The sequence below is a fragment of the Lepisosteus oculatus genome, chromosome 17, assembly GCF_040954835.1.
Source record: "Lepisosteus oculatus isolate fLepOcu1 chromosome 17, fLepOcu1.hap2, whole genome shotgun sequence".
Lineage (NCBI taxonomy): Eukaryota > Metazoa > Chordata > Actinopteri > Semionotiformes > Lepisosteidae > Lepisosteus > Lepisosteus oculatus.
Window position 1 is genome coordinate 7,656,060 of NC_090712.1, and position 14,270 is coordinate 7,670,329.

General features: G+C 35.6%; 1 protein-coding gene across 2 annotated transcripts in view; it reads left to right on the top strand.

Annotated features, from left to right (window-relative positions):
- macrod2 (mono-ADP ribosylhydrolase 2) overlaps positions 1–14,270 on the top strand; it is a 601,357-nt gene that overhangs the window by 132,953 nt on the left and 454,134 nt on the right. The window lies entirely within an intron of this gene.

Here is a 14,270-nt window from a genome sequence, read left to right on the forward strand (position 1 = left end):
AAGGATATAATCACCTTCATGATAAATTTAATACCTTTTAAATGCCATTAACCAGACGCAATTAAAAGAACACAAGCTTCTCCTTTTTGGATTTTACCATTATTTCAGTGGTCTGCCAAGGAGTATTTTTTTTAATCAAAGTATTAGAAAAAGCTTATACAACTGAACCATGAAGTCAAAATCTAACAGTAAAAAATGGAACATTGCTCTGTTTCCTACTCTAGGAACTGCTACTCTGTAATTTCTCGCAATGTGACATAATCAAAGTAATCATCCTTAGGAAAGAGAACTAAATTAACCCAATTAGAGAGAGAAGATTGATCCAGATATAAAATTGAGAATCAAATAAACCCAAAATGCTGGAACCATTTTTTTATTTTATTTTTCTTCCTTGCTTTTCACAATGTGTCAGTCAAGATCATAGTCCCTAGCCAGACCATCTGTATGCCTCGTCTCACAGTCCTGTCAGACAATTAACAGTTCTAGATGTAGGGCTGAAATACTATCCATATGTAATCACACTACTCCAAGTGCTTTTTATCTGATTTGATGCTTGGTTAAGTCTTCAGAACTTTACCTATTGTATTGGTGGATACTGTGGTCTTGATTTTTATCTTTGAAAGAAGAGACACCCCATATAATCTCTTTAAATCAAAAGACTTTGATTAAGGGCAAAGGTCATCAGCCTAGCCCAGAAAAACTCAGAACAAACTTGGCATGTTTTGCTACAGATTCCAGAAATAACTTCTGTGCTCTTAGACACACGTTTGTTTTTCAGTACCTGCTATGTAATTTGATTCATTAACACCTTTGTTTACTGTATTTTTTGTATCTCTTTAGTTTTGTATTATGCTGAAGACATTTTTTCTTCTTGCCGAACTGTCAAAAGAAAACATTTGGAAAAAAATGATTAGCTGTTTAAGCTTTTTTTTATGTGCTTTAAAGTCTTTTTTGGCTATTTTTAGCTTTTTTCAGTTATTTTCCTATTTATTAGTGCTGTTTTGATTTAGAATTCTTTCCATTTGGGCATTGATTTAAATTACACAGATTCAAATGCAATAGATCTAACTTTATTCCCACATCTTTTGACCTGGTTATTTTGGACAATTGACTGTATAATTTGCTTCATATACTTTTTCTTTCTCATCATGCTTGTATTTCAGTTATTTGTTATGGGGTTCATTCTATGTTAAGTGATTTGTTTATTATGTTCTGTCTTTTACCTGGATGCAAAGAAAATCAATTTTGTACAATAGAATGAAGTAAGGTACAATATGAGCAGATGATCCATTATTTTCTGTTATTCATGAGATTAGTTTGAATGAGTGTGGTGGCAATTAGATCGAGCTCTTCGTTTCATACTCTTTATATGCTGGAGGGAAAAAGGTCTACACTCCTGTCTCAAATTTGCAGTGATACAGGTGTGACGCTTTGTTTACAGTTTTTTGAAACTGTATTATTAAGCTTAAAAGTGTGTTAAATGGTATCTCATTAAGCAGTCTCATAGATCAAAAGAGTTTCATTTCCTCAGTGAACATCTACTCCTGTGTTATTGCACTATAAAGGAAAGATAATCAAAATTTGCCACAAGTGTATCCTTCTCTTTAAAGTTTTTCTGTTTTTGGTGGTTAATTATCACATCGCAAACCGCTTACTAACTTTCACTCAAATGGTCTTCCGTAAAGCACAGTTGTCTTGTTGTTCTGTGATACCCTCTGCGGTTTTCAGGCATTCATTAAAGTCACACAATGTTATGCTTTATTTCTTGTTGCAGAAAAAGTTATTTTGCAGTATTGCATGCAATATTATTACAATATTATCACATAGCTTGAATGTTGTATTTTTTCCCCAGAGAGATGTGTAGTTTGAACTTACCATTGTTAAAGGATTTTTGCCTTGTGTATCAGACTCAAAAAGATTTTCAGCTCTGAGAAAATAGCCTTCCAGTTGGGTGGTGAGGGATTCTAGCTGTCAGCACTAAAGGAAGGTCTTGGGAGATAACAAGATACCGATTTTCTCATCCAGAAACAGGACCTTCTATCATCATTCCTAAATCTGCTTTTGCTCAGTGTGGCATTGTGTTGATTTTATAAAAATATTCTATGCAAATGAATAGGTACATTTTACAAGTCTTTTTTTCTCTAACTTAGAGTCCTTTTCCAGTTTTCCTTTCCTTGCTATCAATAAGTGGTAATCTCCCATAGTCAAGAAATTGAATCCTATCCTGATCAGAGAGTTTTTCTTGCTACTGCAAACTAGTCTGCTTATGTCAGCCTTTTCCCTCATGCCCTTAGTGTTGGTTTGTGTTCCACTTGAACTCAGAAACTAAACCTTGGAGCATAGAAAATATGCTGCACATCACTAGGTTACAATAAATCTCAGTGCAGAGGCATTACTGCATTCTTTTAATAAGGCAGAAGTCCATTGGCTGCCTTGATTGCATCCTGTAACAGCTTATTGCAGTCTTGTACCTAATTATACTGCCCATGTTAAACAAATGCCCAAATTATAGAATGGGGTTTATTCAGAATTCCTTCTTTCAACAAACCATGTCAATTTCATAAATCCCATTTATATTATGTCTGTTGTTTTAGTCTGATTGTTTTTCCTTTTGTTTTCATCTCTGAATTATCTTGTTTCTCCACACTGTTACTATTTAATGTAACTAGGATAGAAGTTAGTGTCAGGGGGAAATAGCCGTCCATAGATCAGCTGATTAAACTGGCTGATTTTATTTACTTTTTTGTGAGTAATGGGATAGGCTCTGTCTCCTCTGTTTGCATGAATTTATTCCAGGTGGGCCGGCACCAGTTCTCAAGGGGTGTTGTCCACCAGATTTCATAGGTCTGTCTAAATATCCACTTTCTTAAGAACAAGACATATTTAAGCTTATCCAATTTAGAAAATAATGAGTTAAATTAGATAATTAAGGTTTAAAGTGAAAAGAAAACTGGAAATCTTCTGGCTCTCCTGGCCTGGGGTTGTGTCCTGGTGATTTACTGCAGCAAAATTGCTTGTTCTCTTATCTGGCTTGAACTTCGTACACTACAGCTGCTCAGATAGTGGCTGTTCTAGTTCCCTGCATTGTAGAAGTTTGCTGCAACAGGCACCTTATTCAATTAGTAGGCTCAGTGTGATAAACAAGCCATGGGCTGTACCATTGGAAGAGCAACACTGCATTACTTTAATGCAATGATACTTGCACATTGTCATCATTTCACACAAACTCTTGATGACTTAATTGAGTCAGTCAGTGTCTTAATTACCATAATTTGGCAGTTTATACAGATCTTAAACCATTGAGGATTTTACTTTATTGAGGAGCATGAATTTGTATTACTGCTGATGGGGGACAATGCTTTTGAACTAGCCATCCAGAGAGGGGGGATGCCACAGTTTGGCCTTCAGTTCATATGTTGTTACAAATGATGTAACACTATGATTGGTGTGTTCTGAGTTTTGTTTCAGCAAAATATCCATTTAAAGATTCGAAATTCAGGATTTCAGTGCTTGCAAAACCTAAGTTTCATAGACTTCAACAAAGGGTTTGGAAAATCTACCTACTTAGTAGGAAAGGCTGGGTTTGATCCTCGTATACAACCCATAGAATACTTTATACATTTAAAATTTGTACATAAACTCATTTTACAATATAGTCTAATTATATCAAATATGCAATACAGACATTCATCATGGTTTTTACGTCATGGGTAAAAACGTGAAAGGTTAAACTTCATTAACAAGCAATTCGTGTCATGTTTTGGATAATAGGTCGTATTGTTTTTGACCAATCTCTTAGCCTTCATTAGAAAATATAAATTAAATAATTTTCTGTTGCAGAGTAAACATTGTCCTGACCTAGCACAAAAGGTTTCACCAAGAGGATCCTCTTCATAAAATCAGTTATTTGGAATTCGCAAGTGTTTACATAAAAGAAAATATTTTCTGCTTTAAGGTCGTAGAATTTGCCCTTGACATTTTCACTGTTCCCAGATGAAATTTAAATGATGCTTCAGTGAGGCATAGGAAATATTTTTGCTTCTTAAAAAAAACAAAATCGTTTTGCAATTACTCCTGCAGAGTATTTAAACCGATTCACTTCTTTTCCCAAGAAGATATTGAGGCTATTTTCCAATGGTAGACATCTTCACTTTTACCCAAGTGACACTCAGATTTATGTGAATTGCTAAGTTATGCAATTCAGAGTAAATATAATAGGTTGCTTTTTAAAATCAGCCACATATATTAACTTAGAATTTCATCTAAAATACTCACACTTCAGTACTATCATATGCCCATTACAAGCAGAGTTGCTATTTTTTTCCATACATCTTTATTTACTCGTTTGCTTGCTGCTATAAAATTACCTTTTAAAAGTGAGTCTACCATGAACAATGAAATGAAAAAGGGTGCTCAATCTCACTTTGTTTGGCCTTCCTTCATTTGCAGCCGATCTTATGTTCTTAACCTCTGTTTTCAGGGACTGCATCAAGATGATAGCTGCAGTTTGATTATAAAAAAAGAACTTTTAGGCTGAGGTTCAAAACCCATTGTTTTTCTTTGAACCTTTGTATCTTGTTTAAGATCTAGGTTAAAGATCTAGGTTTAAGATCTGTGTCATCCAGGTTACCAGTATTGTAAGTGGTCTACTGTAGCCTGGTGTTATCAGTGACAAGGTGCATCTTGTGATTTCCTCATGCTTATTTATTTAGAAGAACGGAGGCCATGACTGTTCTAGTAGGAGCACCAATCACAGCACTTTCCCCACCTCATGCTTTGTTGGTTTATCTGCTGTACTGTTTTTATGCCCCAGTCGCTGTCAGATCACCTCCCATCAACCTCCTAATCACTGTCTGAGAGGTCACCGTTATGTGTCTTACTAGAGCTCAGAAGAAAAAAGAATCCTGATCAAATTTAGTGCAGTAAGGTTTTCAATTACCATAAGCAAATGTTCAAAAGCCAGTTCACCCGCTTCATTGAAAGACGTTTTGATCTCTGACACTAATCCATGATAAAGGCTATTTATATGTACGTTTTGCTCTTATAACTGCATTCTTTCATTAAAACTTGCATATGGAAAGACTGTGGTACTAGAAAATCCCCCTTCTAAGATCTTACCTGTTTGTACTAAAACAGCTTTGATCTCAACTTTTGAAGTCTAATCTGAAGAACACTGGCACAGCTGAACCACTATTTTTTTTTAATGAAGTCAATTTTCTGAGCAGTTTTCTCATCACTACAACAAGCTCTGTTTTTTCATTCCATTTCTATCTCCAACTTGGATTCAGAGCTCATAAATTTGTATACAGTGTTCTTACTACATTTGTTTGATCTGCTGTTAAAAGAAAGCCCTCAGATTTAAGTGTTTTTCCCAAGGCAGTGGGGATATAGTTGATGTATCCATCTATGTGAAAGCATGAACTTTCTGCTTACACATTCCTCGCTTTCATCTTGAGTTGTTTTTTTTTTAATTGTGATATAAAACAGGATATGGGTTGTCTGTCCTTTTTACTGTGTAATTATTATTTCCCCTGTTTCCTATTTCGGTTTTTACTTGGATGATGTCATGATGGACTAGAAACCCATATTAACTCTTTGAGACAAGATGGCTGCAAATGTATTAATGAAGGTACAGCTCATTTCTCAAGAACGTTCAGAGAATATTCTTTTTTCTTACCTACAGTGGTCTGTATGCTGCATTAATATACTGATGCATTTTAGTGTGAAATAACCGATCTTGATGTTAATTCGTGGAATAAAATAGGAGCTTTTTTATTAAATTAGATACAGTATATAAAAGTCCTTTTAATCAAGCTTTACATTTTAATAACCTTTTCTGATGACATCACTGGGTAAAACCCATGTAAACCAGGCTGCACGTATTCTGTGCATCTATTGTTGCCCATTTGCAATGGCCCATGAGAATAAATGTCTGAATCTTTACGATAGCAGTGTAAATATTTCTGAGGTTCCTAAGATAATATAACGACCTTTAGCTACAGGGCCTTGCCTTCAGCTTTATGCAAAGTTTTTGTTTAAAAATGGGCAGTAGCATGGAGTGTTAGTTAGAATTCTGTACATTGGACTTGAAGGCTATGCATTCAGATTCTGGGTTGGGATGCTGTTTTTGTACCTTTGAGCAAGTTACTTCACTCATGTTGCTTCAGTAAAATTCACTGCTCTATGAATGGATTTCATTGTCAGTGACACTTAGTTGAAATCGACTGGTAAAATGTAATAAAGGAAATATCAAAGGGAATAAAAAAAAGTCAGGCATGCCACACAAAATGAATGCATTAAAGAGATTTTGATCATGAAAACAATTCATTTTACATCCAGACAATTATTAGCCATAGTTTATCCTAAATGGGCCTAATAGATGTCAGTTAAGGTGACTTGAACAAAAGATAGCAGCATTTAAAGCCCTTCAGGATAGGGAATAACCTGATGGCAGTTTTGAGTTACATATTGCCTTAGTAGTTTTCCCAAGGATGAATCATTCATTCCTGTCTACCCACATATATCAAGAGGCTTGCTGATGCTAACAGCAAGGCATGTCATTAGGTAGTCAATGGCATCACTTGATCTTTGCCTCTGTGGTGGATGTCAGTGAGCCTGCTTAAAAAACACCCGGGACGATTCTTACAAAATATGAAGACTGGTTTGGTTACTAAACAGGCAAGGAGCATCATATGATCATAGCTGTCTATTACTTTTGTGTGTTGTTCAATTTAAAAGGATTGGCAGGATTAAATAATTCTACCCTGTTTAAAGTACCATTCCCAGGGCTGCATTCATTTGTTCCATCAATGCAAACAAATATTCCTAGAGCACTGATTTTCTGTTTAAAACATAATATAAATTCATTGCTGCTCTATTCTTTAAATGTGTCTGCAAAGTATGAAAGATTGCCTTGCTGAGCGTTAGCATGCACTTAAAGAATAAAAATTAAGGAAATCTGTGATCTGGATTTCTCTTTATACTAGTAATGCATTCTCAGCAGGAACACAGTAATAAACAAAATGAAGTTGGCTGTTTTTCTCGCACGTGACTGGCGAAAAGCTTTTTTTATTTAACGAAAGCAGGAAATATGGTCAGTGGTTTTAATCATTAGAAAACTGCTTGAAACGCTGAATCTGTTTTTTTTTTTGACAAATGCCATATTTTGTATATGACAGCTGTAATTACTTATTTTGTAGATTGGTAGTCAAAATGTTGTAAAAGCTGCCGAAACGGACACTCTTTGATAAATGGACTTTTTATTTATTTTGACTTTTAGCTCTTATTAAAATGTGGCACTTTCTGTATTGCTTTTTTTTAATGCAGCCTTAAAGATTGCAGAACTAGATATTGCTAAAGAGGCTTACATATGTGGGCCTGAAAGCTCCAGGCATCCTCAAGTGTTTCACCAGCCACCAGAATGCACATGAACCCTGACCTTTGTCATATCTTCTGAGCCTCAGCAGAGCACGTTTGTTTCCTGAGTGCCAGGTTGTCCCTTCCTTGGGGATTTAAAGGTGGCTAAACACGGTGCCGCAGTCTGACACACATCATTCCATCAACCTCAGCACAGCCCTGTATCAGCCAAACACTTCTCAACATTTCTATTTACATGTGAAAGTGAAAATATGCAGCACAGAATCATTTCTCATGAACAATATTTTCATGCAAGATTCAACCATACGTCGCTTTGCCTTTCTTCTTCTTTGAAGAAATTGCGGTGCGTAACACTATCGAACCTCGCGTCGAAGCTTATTTGCTGTGAGGCTTTGTTTATTTACTCAAGCTGGGGAAAATACTGTTAAATTCATTGGAGCTGTACAAGCATGACTGAAGATGAATTGTCCTATCTATTGATTCAGTGTTCAATTCACATTCCCAAAGCAGTCATAGATTATAAAGAATTTCATAGCAAAGGAAGAAAAAAGCCATCTTATCACACTTCATCACATCACTGTCCCATGATAATGTATTAATTAAACATGGTAGTAAAAAATCATGCTAAAGTTCTGCATTGTGCATTCTATTTTTACATCTTTTAATACTATTGAGATGTTCTGTTTTGCTTCAGCAGTATTTTTTTTCTGTTCGGTTTTATTCTGTAGTTTGATGCTGTGAGTTAGTCTTCCTATTTAAAAAAAATCAGCTTACCATTGAGCTTATTTATTTAACTGGGAGACTCTGAGATAGAGATCTTTTTTCCAATTCTTAATTGTAGCTCCTTACTCATCCCTCTTTCAAGTATCAATACTTGGTTTTATTTAGTACATCTTATTTTAAATATTTTGTGAACAGTGAAAATGTATTAAAATTCTGGGAAGGCTGAAAGTTTTTTTTGCTTAACCAACCGTATATTGGTCTTTTATCTCCCATCAGTTATTGGAATATAAAAAAGGTTACTTTGTGGGAGACATACTGTAACCATAAATGAAGAGGGAAAGCAATATAAATTATAGCTTATTGACACTGAGAATGAGTGGAGCTGCCCTCAGAATTGTGCCCTTTAGCAAACCAGTGAGAACTGTCAAGCATTTTGCATCTCACTGGGGGCAGTTAGTTTGTTTTATCTGTCAGTCGCATTCTGGTACAAGAGGGGTTATAGAGGAAAGAGGGAAGCACTCTAAAGAAAGCTGTCAGTTTTTTTTACAAGGAAGAAGGCAATTTCCTATTTCCATATTTCTTTACAGAACAATAGCTTTGAAACTGCATTAGCCTGGAGGGCCCAGTTGGTTATGGGAAAAAAAAACTAGGATTAAATCTAGAACTGTGATGAAAGTATTGTATCTTGTTTTTTATTTGTTCATTTATTTATTTAATTTCTCCTGATGAGTGGCAAAGGAATGGATCTCTGACAGGTTACCAGAGCTTTCATGCATATATCAAAGGAGACTGTAGGCAGTGAAACTCTTTCAGATTGAGCACACAGCAGAGAGTCACTATTGCTTGAGTCCCATGGGAGATGAGAGATGCAGCATTTTTCTCTGGGGTCCCTATTTAAAGCAGCAGGATCCCTCAAAACGTCTTTATATTTATCCATCTTGAACCACTTCATTAACACTATGGTGGTTTAACGAACGAGGTAGAAACACATTGTAAAGGGTTGTGTGGAATTTCTGAAAGCCATGTGGCAAAGGCATTATTGTAGTTAATGAAATTGAAGAAGCCCATTTTGGGTGCTATTGAAACTTACAACATGCAATAAATCTCAAGAAATACAATTCTAAAAAGCAAAATAGGGGCTTGGGGGGTCAGAAGGAAAATAAAACTTGTGAGGTACTGGGGACCTGTATGGAAATGATGCAGCTGAAATCATTTACCGACCCACGCACATTCTTAAAAAAGGTGTTCTGTAACAGCAAAAAAATAAAATACTTTCTTGTCCAGGAATTAAGGAAGGTCTGCTTACTGGGTTTGTTTTTCTTTATCTCAGCAGGCTTATGATTAAGTGTTTAAAATCATGGTCAGTGTCTTAAAGCCAACTGAAACAGAGTGGCTTTTGTAATGTGCTTCCTTTCCACTTGTGCTGAATAACTTTGTCTTATACAGTTGAAATGAAGCATGAATATTAATATTGCTTCATTGAAGAGCACAGGGAACTCAAAACTCAGCAAATCGGATAGTGTTGAGTAATGTTTAATGTGTAGGGACAATTCCTTATGCCTCATAGAAAGTTTTAGTTTATATCCCATGAAAACAAGAATTTAGCTTGAGAATTTTAGTTGGAAGCTGTTTACAATTAAAATCAACCGCTTTGGGTTATTTTTTAACACAAAACATGCACACGATGCATATATTGGTGTATGTATACAAACGTCTTTATTTTAATCATTTATTTTAATCACAACTTTGAGAGGTTCATGAAAATGGTTTGTATATTTAATATATATAATTAATATATAGTTATCACTAATGACAACCTAATTGGGGTAATCATATTTAATACTGGTTTTCAAGTGAAAGTTTTATTGTATCATTATTTTATTAGAATGTTGTTAAATAAACCTATACCAGGGCATTTCTGTGAACTGTATAGTTTACTATGTAGATCCCTTAATAGCGCAGGGCTCTGTAGTCTGTAATCTATGAAACTGCCAGTAATTAAATGTTGTCTTGACATCAGCATCATTGCAAAAATATTGTAATGCCAAACTGACGTGTTGTCACTGGTGCAGCCCACAGTTGACACTAGGGGTCTCTGAATTAGAGGGCATCTGTTTAACCCAATAATCATCTTGACAAACCTGACTGTCAGACGATACTTAACCTAGAAAGATGAGCTTCACATGGTTCACATGGCCTGCACCTGGTCTTATTCAATTCCTTCTCCACGTAGGAGCTTGTGGGGAGATCGAAGTAAACGTGAATATTTTTTCCTGTGCGGACTGTTAGAATGCAAACAAGCAAAGCCGTAAGAATGACAAAGACTTTTTTTAATCAAAATGCTATTGAAAATATAGAAATATAATGTTATGTATAATGTGGCCAGATATAATAATAGCATGTCAAAATATCTGTGACCAAGAGCTACAAGGCTCTTATCAAGCAAATAATTGAATATATACAGGATTTTAGTTATTTCTAAAAATCGTACCATATTTAATTTTGTTGCTTTGAGTCCTATGCATTCTAATGATGTGTTTTCCATTTACATAGGAGAACTATATTTTTGCGTTTGCCATAAAAGATTTTCATTGAATAGGGAGCTATACCCAATATATGATGGTTATTTTATTTGTAAAGTAGAACACTAAACATTAATTTTAAACGTGGAGTGTCATGTTTATATATAGTGGTGAAGTTCTGAACTGATTTGTGAAGTCAGCACTAAGGAGAGAAATCTTTCCATTGTGCCCACACTGGGGAAGATGAGTGGAATCTGATTTTTTTTTTTTGGTGTCTGTGCTCAAAATAACAATCACTTCTGCTTCTTTGAAATACATTCACTTTGCCAAATAAGAATAGTCCATGCCATAAAGAAACTTTCATTAGCTAAGTCTTCTCTTCTAAAAATTTGAAATACTGCTACAAAACAGAATTTGAAGCTTCTGAAAACCTGACAAAAACAGCTTTACTGTGCTACTTCTTTGTCAAGCCAACTACCACATAAGGTTAGAGGAAAACTTCAGCAAAGAGCGGCTGCTCTAGACTGTCGTCATTCTTGACGCCACACTGTCACTGTGAGAAACAGTCTGGAAAAAAAAAACAGGACTGCAAAAAACATAAACAGATGACAGGAAATGATAAATAGTGATACAGAGTGAGAGTTGTGCAGTAGAATTGTTTATTAGTTAAACTTTTTACTCTCTTCACTTTATTCAGGACAGTTTGTGTGGAACAGAATTTCACTTCAAGCCTCACTAACACTGGCTGTGAGCAAAAGTTTGGCCAATCTCGTCATATGCTCTATTTGTATCTATTAAAGACGTAGCTTGTTCAAAGAACTCTAACCATGTTAGTTAGGCAAGATCTTCCTTATCTAAATCTAGGTTCACTGTTCCCTAGAATCCAATTGCCATACAGAAGATACTCTTGTTTAGTACTAATTGTCGTTTCCATAACCTTACATGCAGTGGCACTAAGACTTATTGGTCTGTAATTACTTGGTTAGGTTCTGTCACCCTTCTTATGGATGGCTACTACATTAGCAATTTTCCAGTCAATGGGCATTATCCCTGTCTTGAATGACTGTTGGAAGAGTCTTTTTAATGGTCTATGGATAACATCTAAGTACAACAGATAGAATGCCACCAGGCCCTTTATCTTAAGTGCTTCTAGTGCCAGTGACACTTCTGCTAATGCTTCTTCTATGCTAATAATGTTGAGTATGTAACTTTTCCTTTGCTTAGTTTGAAACATTACGATTTCTTCTTCAGTAAACATCTGAATTACAATAATTCAATATTTCTAATATATACTTCTTTATTTAAAAGTATTCCACACTCATTACATTCCAGATACATTACTATATCCTACATAGTTATTTTGCTATTTAGAGTACTAGACACAGATTATTTATTTGAATCTTTTTCTACATTATTCTTTTCGCTCTCTACTTTTTGATATCCTGATATACTTTTTGTTGTAGTTCATTATATTCTATTTCTTTGACATATTTTATACATTTAAGAAAGAGGCTTTCTTTCTCCTTTTATCATTTCTAACTATTCAGCTTCTTGGATTACTACTTCCCAGCCTTTAATTTACTTACTCATGGAATTAATCTGGTCTGTGCTTCAAATTGCATATCTTTCAGCTGTTCTCACACATGTACTTTTTTTTGTCTATCCCGTTCTGCTCCTCTTAAATTGACTGTTTTGGATTCTGCCTTTGAGTTTCAAAATAACCTTCAGAGCACGCCATGTGTTGATTGTCCTCCCCAATTTCCTTACTCTGTCTTGGTTTTTTTGAAAAGACGAGAAAAACAATTCCTTCTTGAAAGTGCTCTTACTGAGTAAGAAGTTGATTGTTAGCCATGCCTTTGCTTGTTATTTTCAGCTGTTGATGTCCTTGATGTTTTTGCCCACTCTGTTTGGGGAAAATTAAAATAACCCATACTTATCACTTCTCTTTGTATTTGTACCCAATTTCATTGTATAAAATTGCTTTGATAATTAGTATCTGAATTTTGGTCATTTACTGCCTGCTTTATTATAAGTCTGATAGATTATAGAGACCCTCTGGGTTCATGTAAGGTACTGATAGGTACTGTGATGATCTTTGAAGTACTTTTCTGAACCCTTTACTTTCTCCAAATGTAGCTATAGCTGTTTCATGAGTTGCTGTTTTCACATACCTCCCCGTGTTTCCCTGTCATGCCTGCTTGTCGAAGCCATTCATCTTTTGATGTGACGCAAGCTGCACAGTGTCTTACAGAAGACTTGGCACAGGCTGGGGGGGGTGTTGCGTCTGGCCGGTACCTGGCCAGTCCCCAGAGTCATTGCCGAGGTGAAAGCAGAGGGATTCCTGGCCAGCTAGTTCCCACACAATCTTGGGGACACTCAGTCCTGTGTGTTCCACTTTGGGAATCTGAGTCCCAATTTGCTGTGGTTCACATTAACGATATGGCTTCAAGAAAGCTCAACCTTTGAGCTGAAGCCGGCGTCGGACTACACCACTCGAAACAACTTCTAGTCAGAGAGCATGTCAAACTTAACAACTGCAGTTGCTGAATTTCGCTGACTTTTCTGTCCTAGAGGGCGTCAAATCAATACGACTAGGAATCGCAGGGGGTGACTAATTACATGATTCCCTCACGACTTTTCATCACAGTTTCAAATCTCGTATTGCGCCACGAAAGTACCGCGAGGTCGCCTCAGTTTGGCAGCCAATCAATGTGGAGCACGCTGGAATAAGCGGAGGAGCACCGCACAAATGTAAACAAACAACATGAAGAACAAGCAGGTAAACATCTTCAAAAATATAACTCTTTTTTATAAATATAGAATAAATTTATAAAATGAAAAAGTAAAAAATATAAAACACCATTAAAACAAATTTTGTTAACAAATAGTATTGCACTGTAACGTGTGGGCACACCCCTACGATTTGTGAAACCAGTTTGATTTTATCTTAGTGAGTCACAGAGAGTCGTAGGGGCTATTAAGAGTGCTGACAGAGTCGCTGGGGGTCTCACACTACACAACTGACGGTAACCGGCATGCGCTGCATCTCTGTACAACTCGCTGTGATTTTCTTAAGATTATCTAAATGAAGGCTCACAGTTCTGTGATCTACTGATTGTGTGTTGAAAGCACATCCCACTAAGGAAAATTGAATTTTTGGAAGTGTATATACACGCAGAACAGGAGGCACTTCTTTATGCGAAAGGTTGTGGGAGTAAGGATCAAGCTACCCCAGCCATATTCATCATGCAAGTTTCTTGGAAACTTGCACTTATGAGTTCAGTTTGCCCAGAAAAATTGGCACATACCCACTTAAATAACAAACAATAGGTTATACTATCAAAATAGAAAATGTGTGTTTTGTTAATGATTTTGTTGTATACTTCATCATATAAGCTAGTCTTCAAATGTAATATCAAATGTTCTGGGGTGATAGATCACCTTAAGGTTAAATGCAATAAAAGCAATATCTTTATTGTAGAACAAAATGTTTTTCTTGTTTATATACGTTTATCTATTTATATATTATTGATGTCATATGGCATTTTGAATTTACTTAATAAAATAGTATTCTAGAGATGAATGCCATTTTACAGTCAATAGCACATAACATGTAACAGGGTTTATTTTAGCAAGTATTAAAAAAAT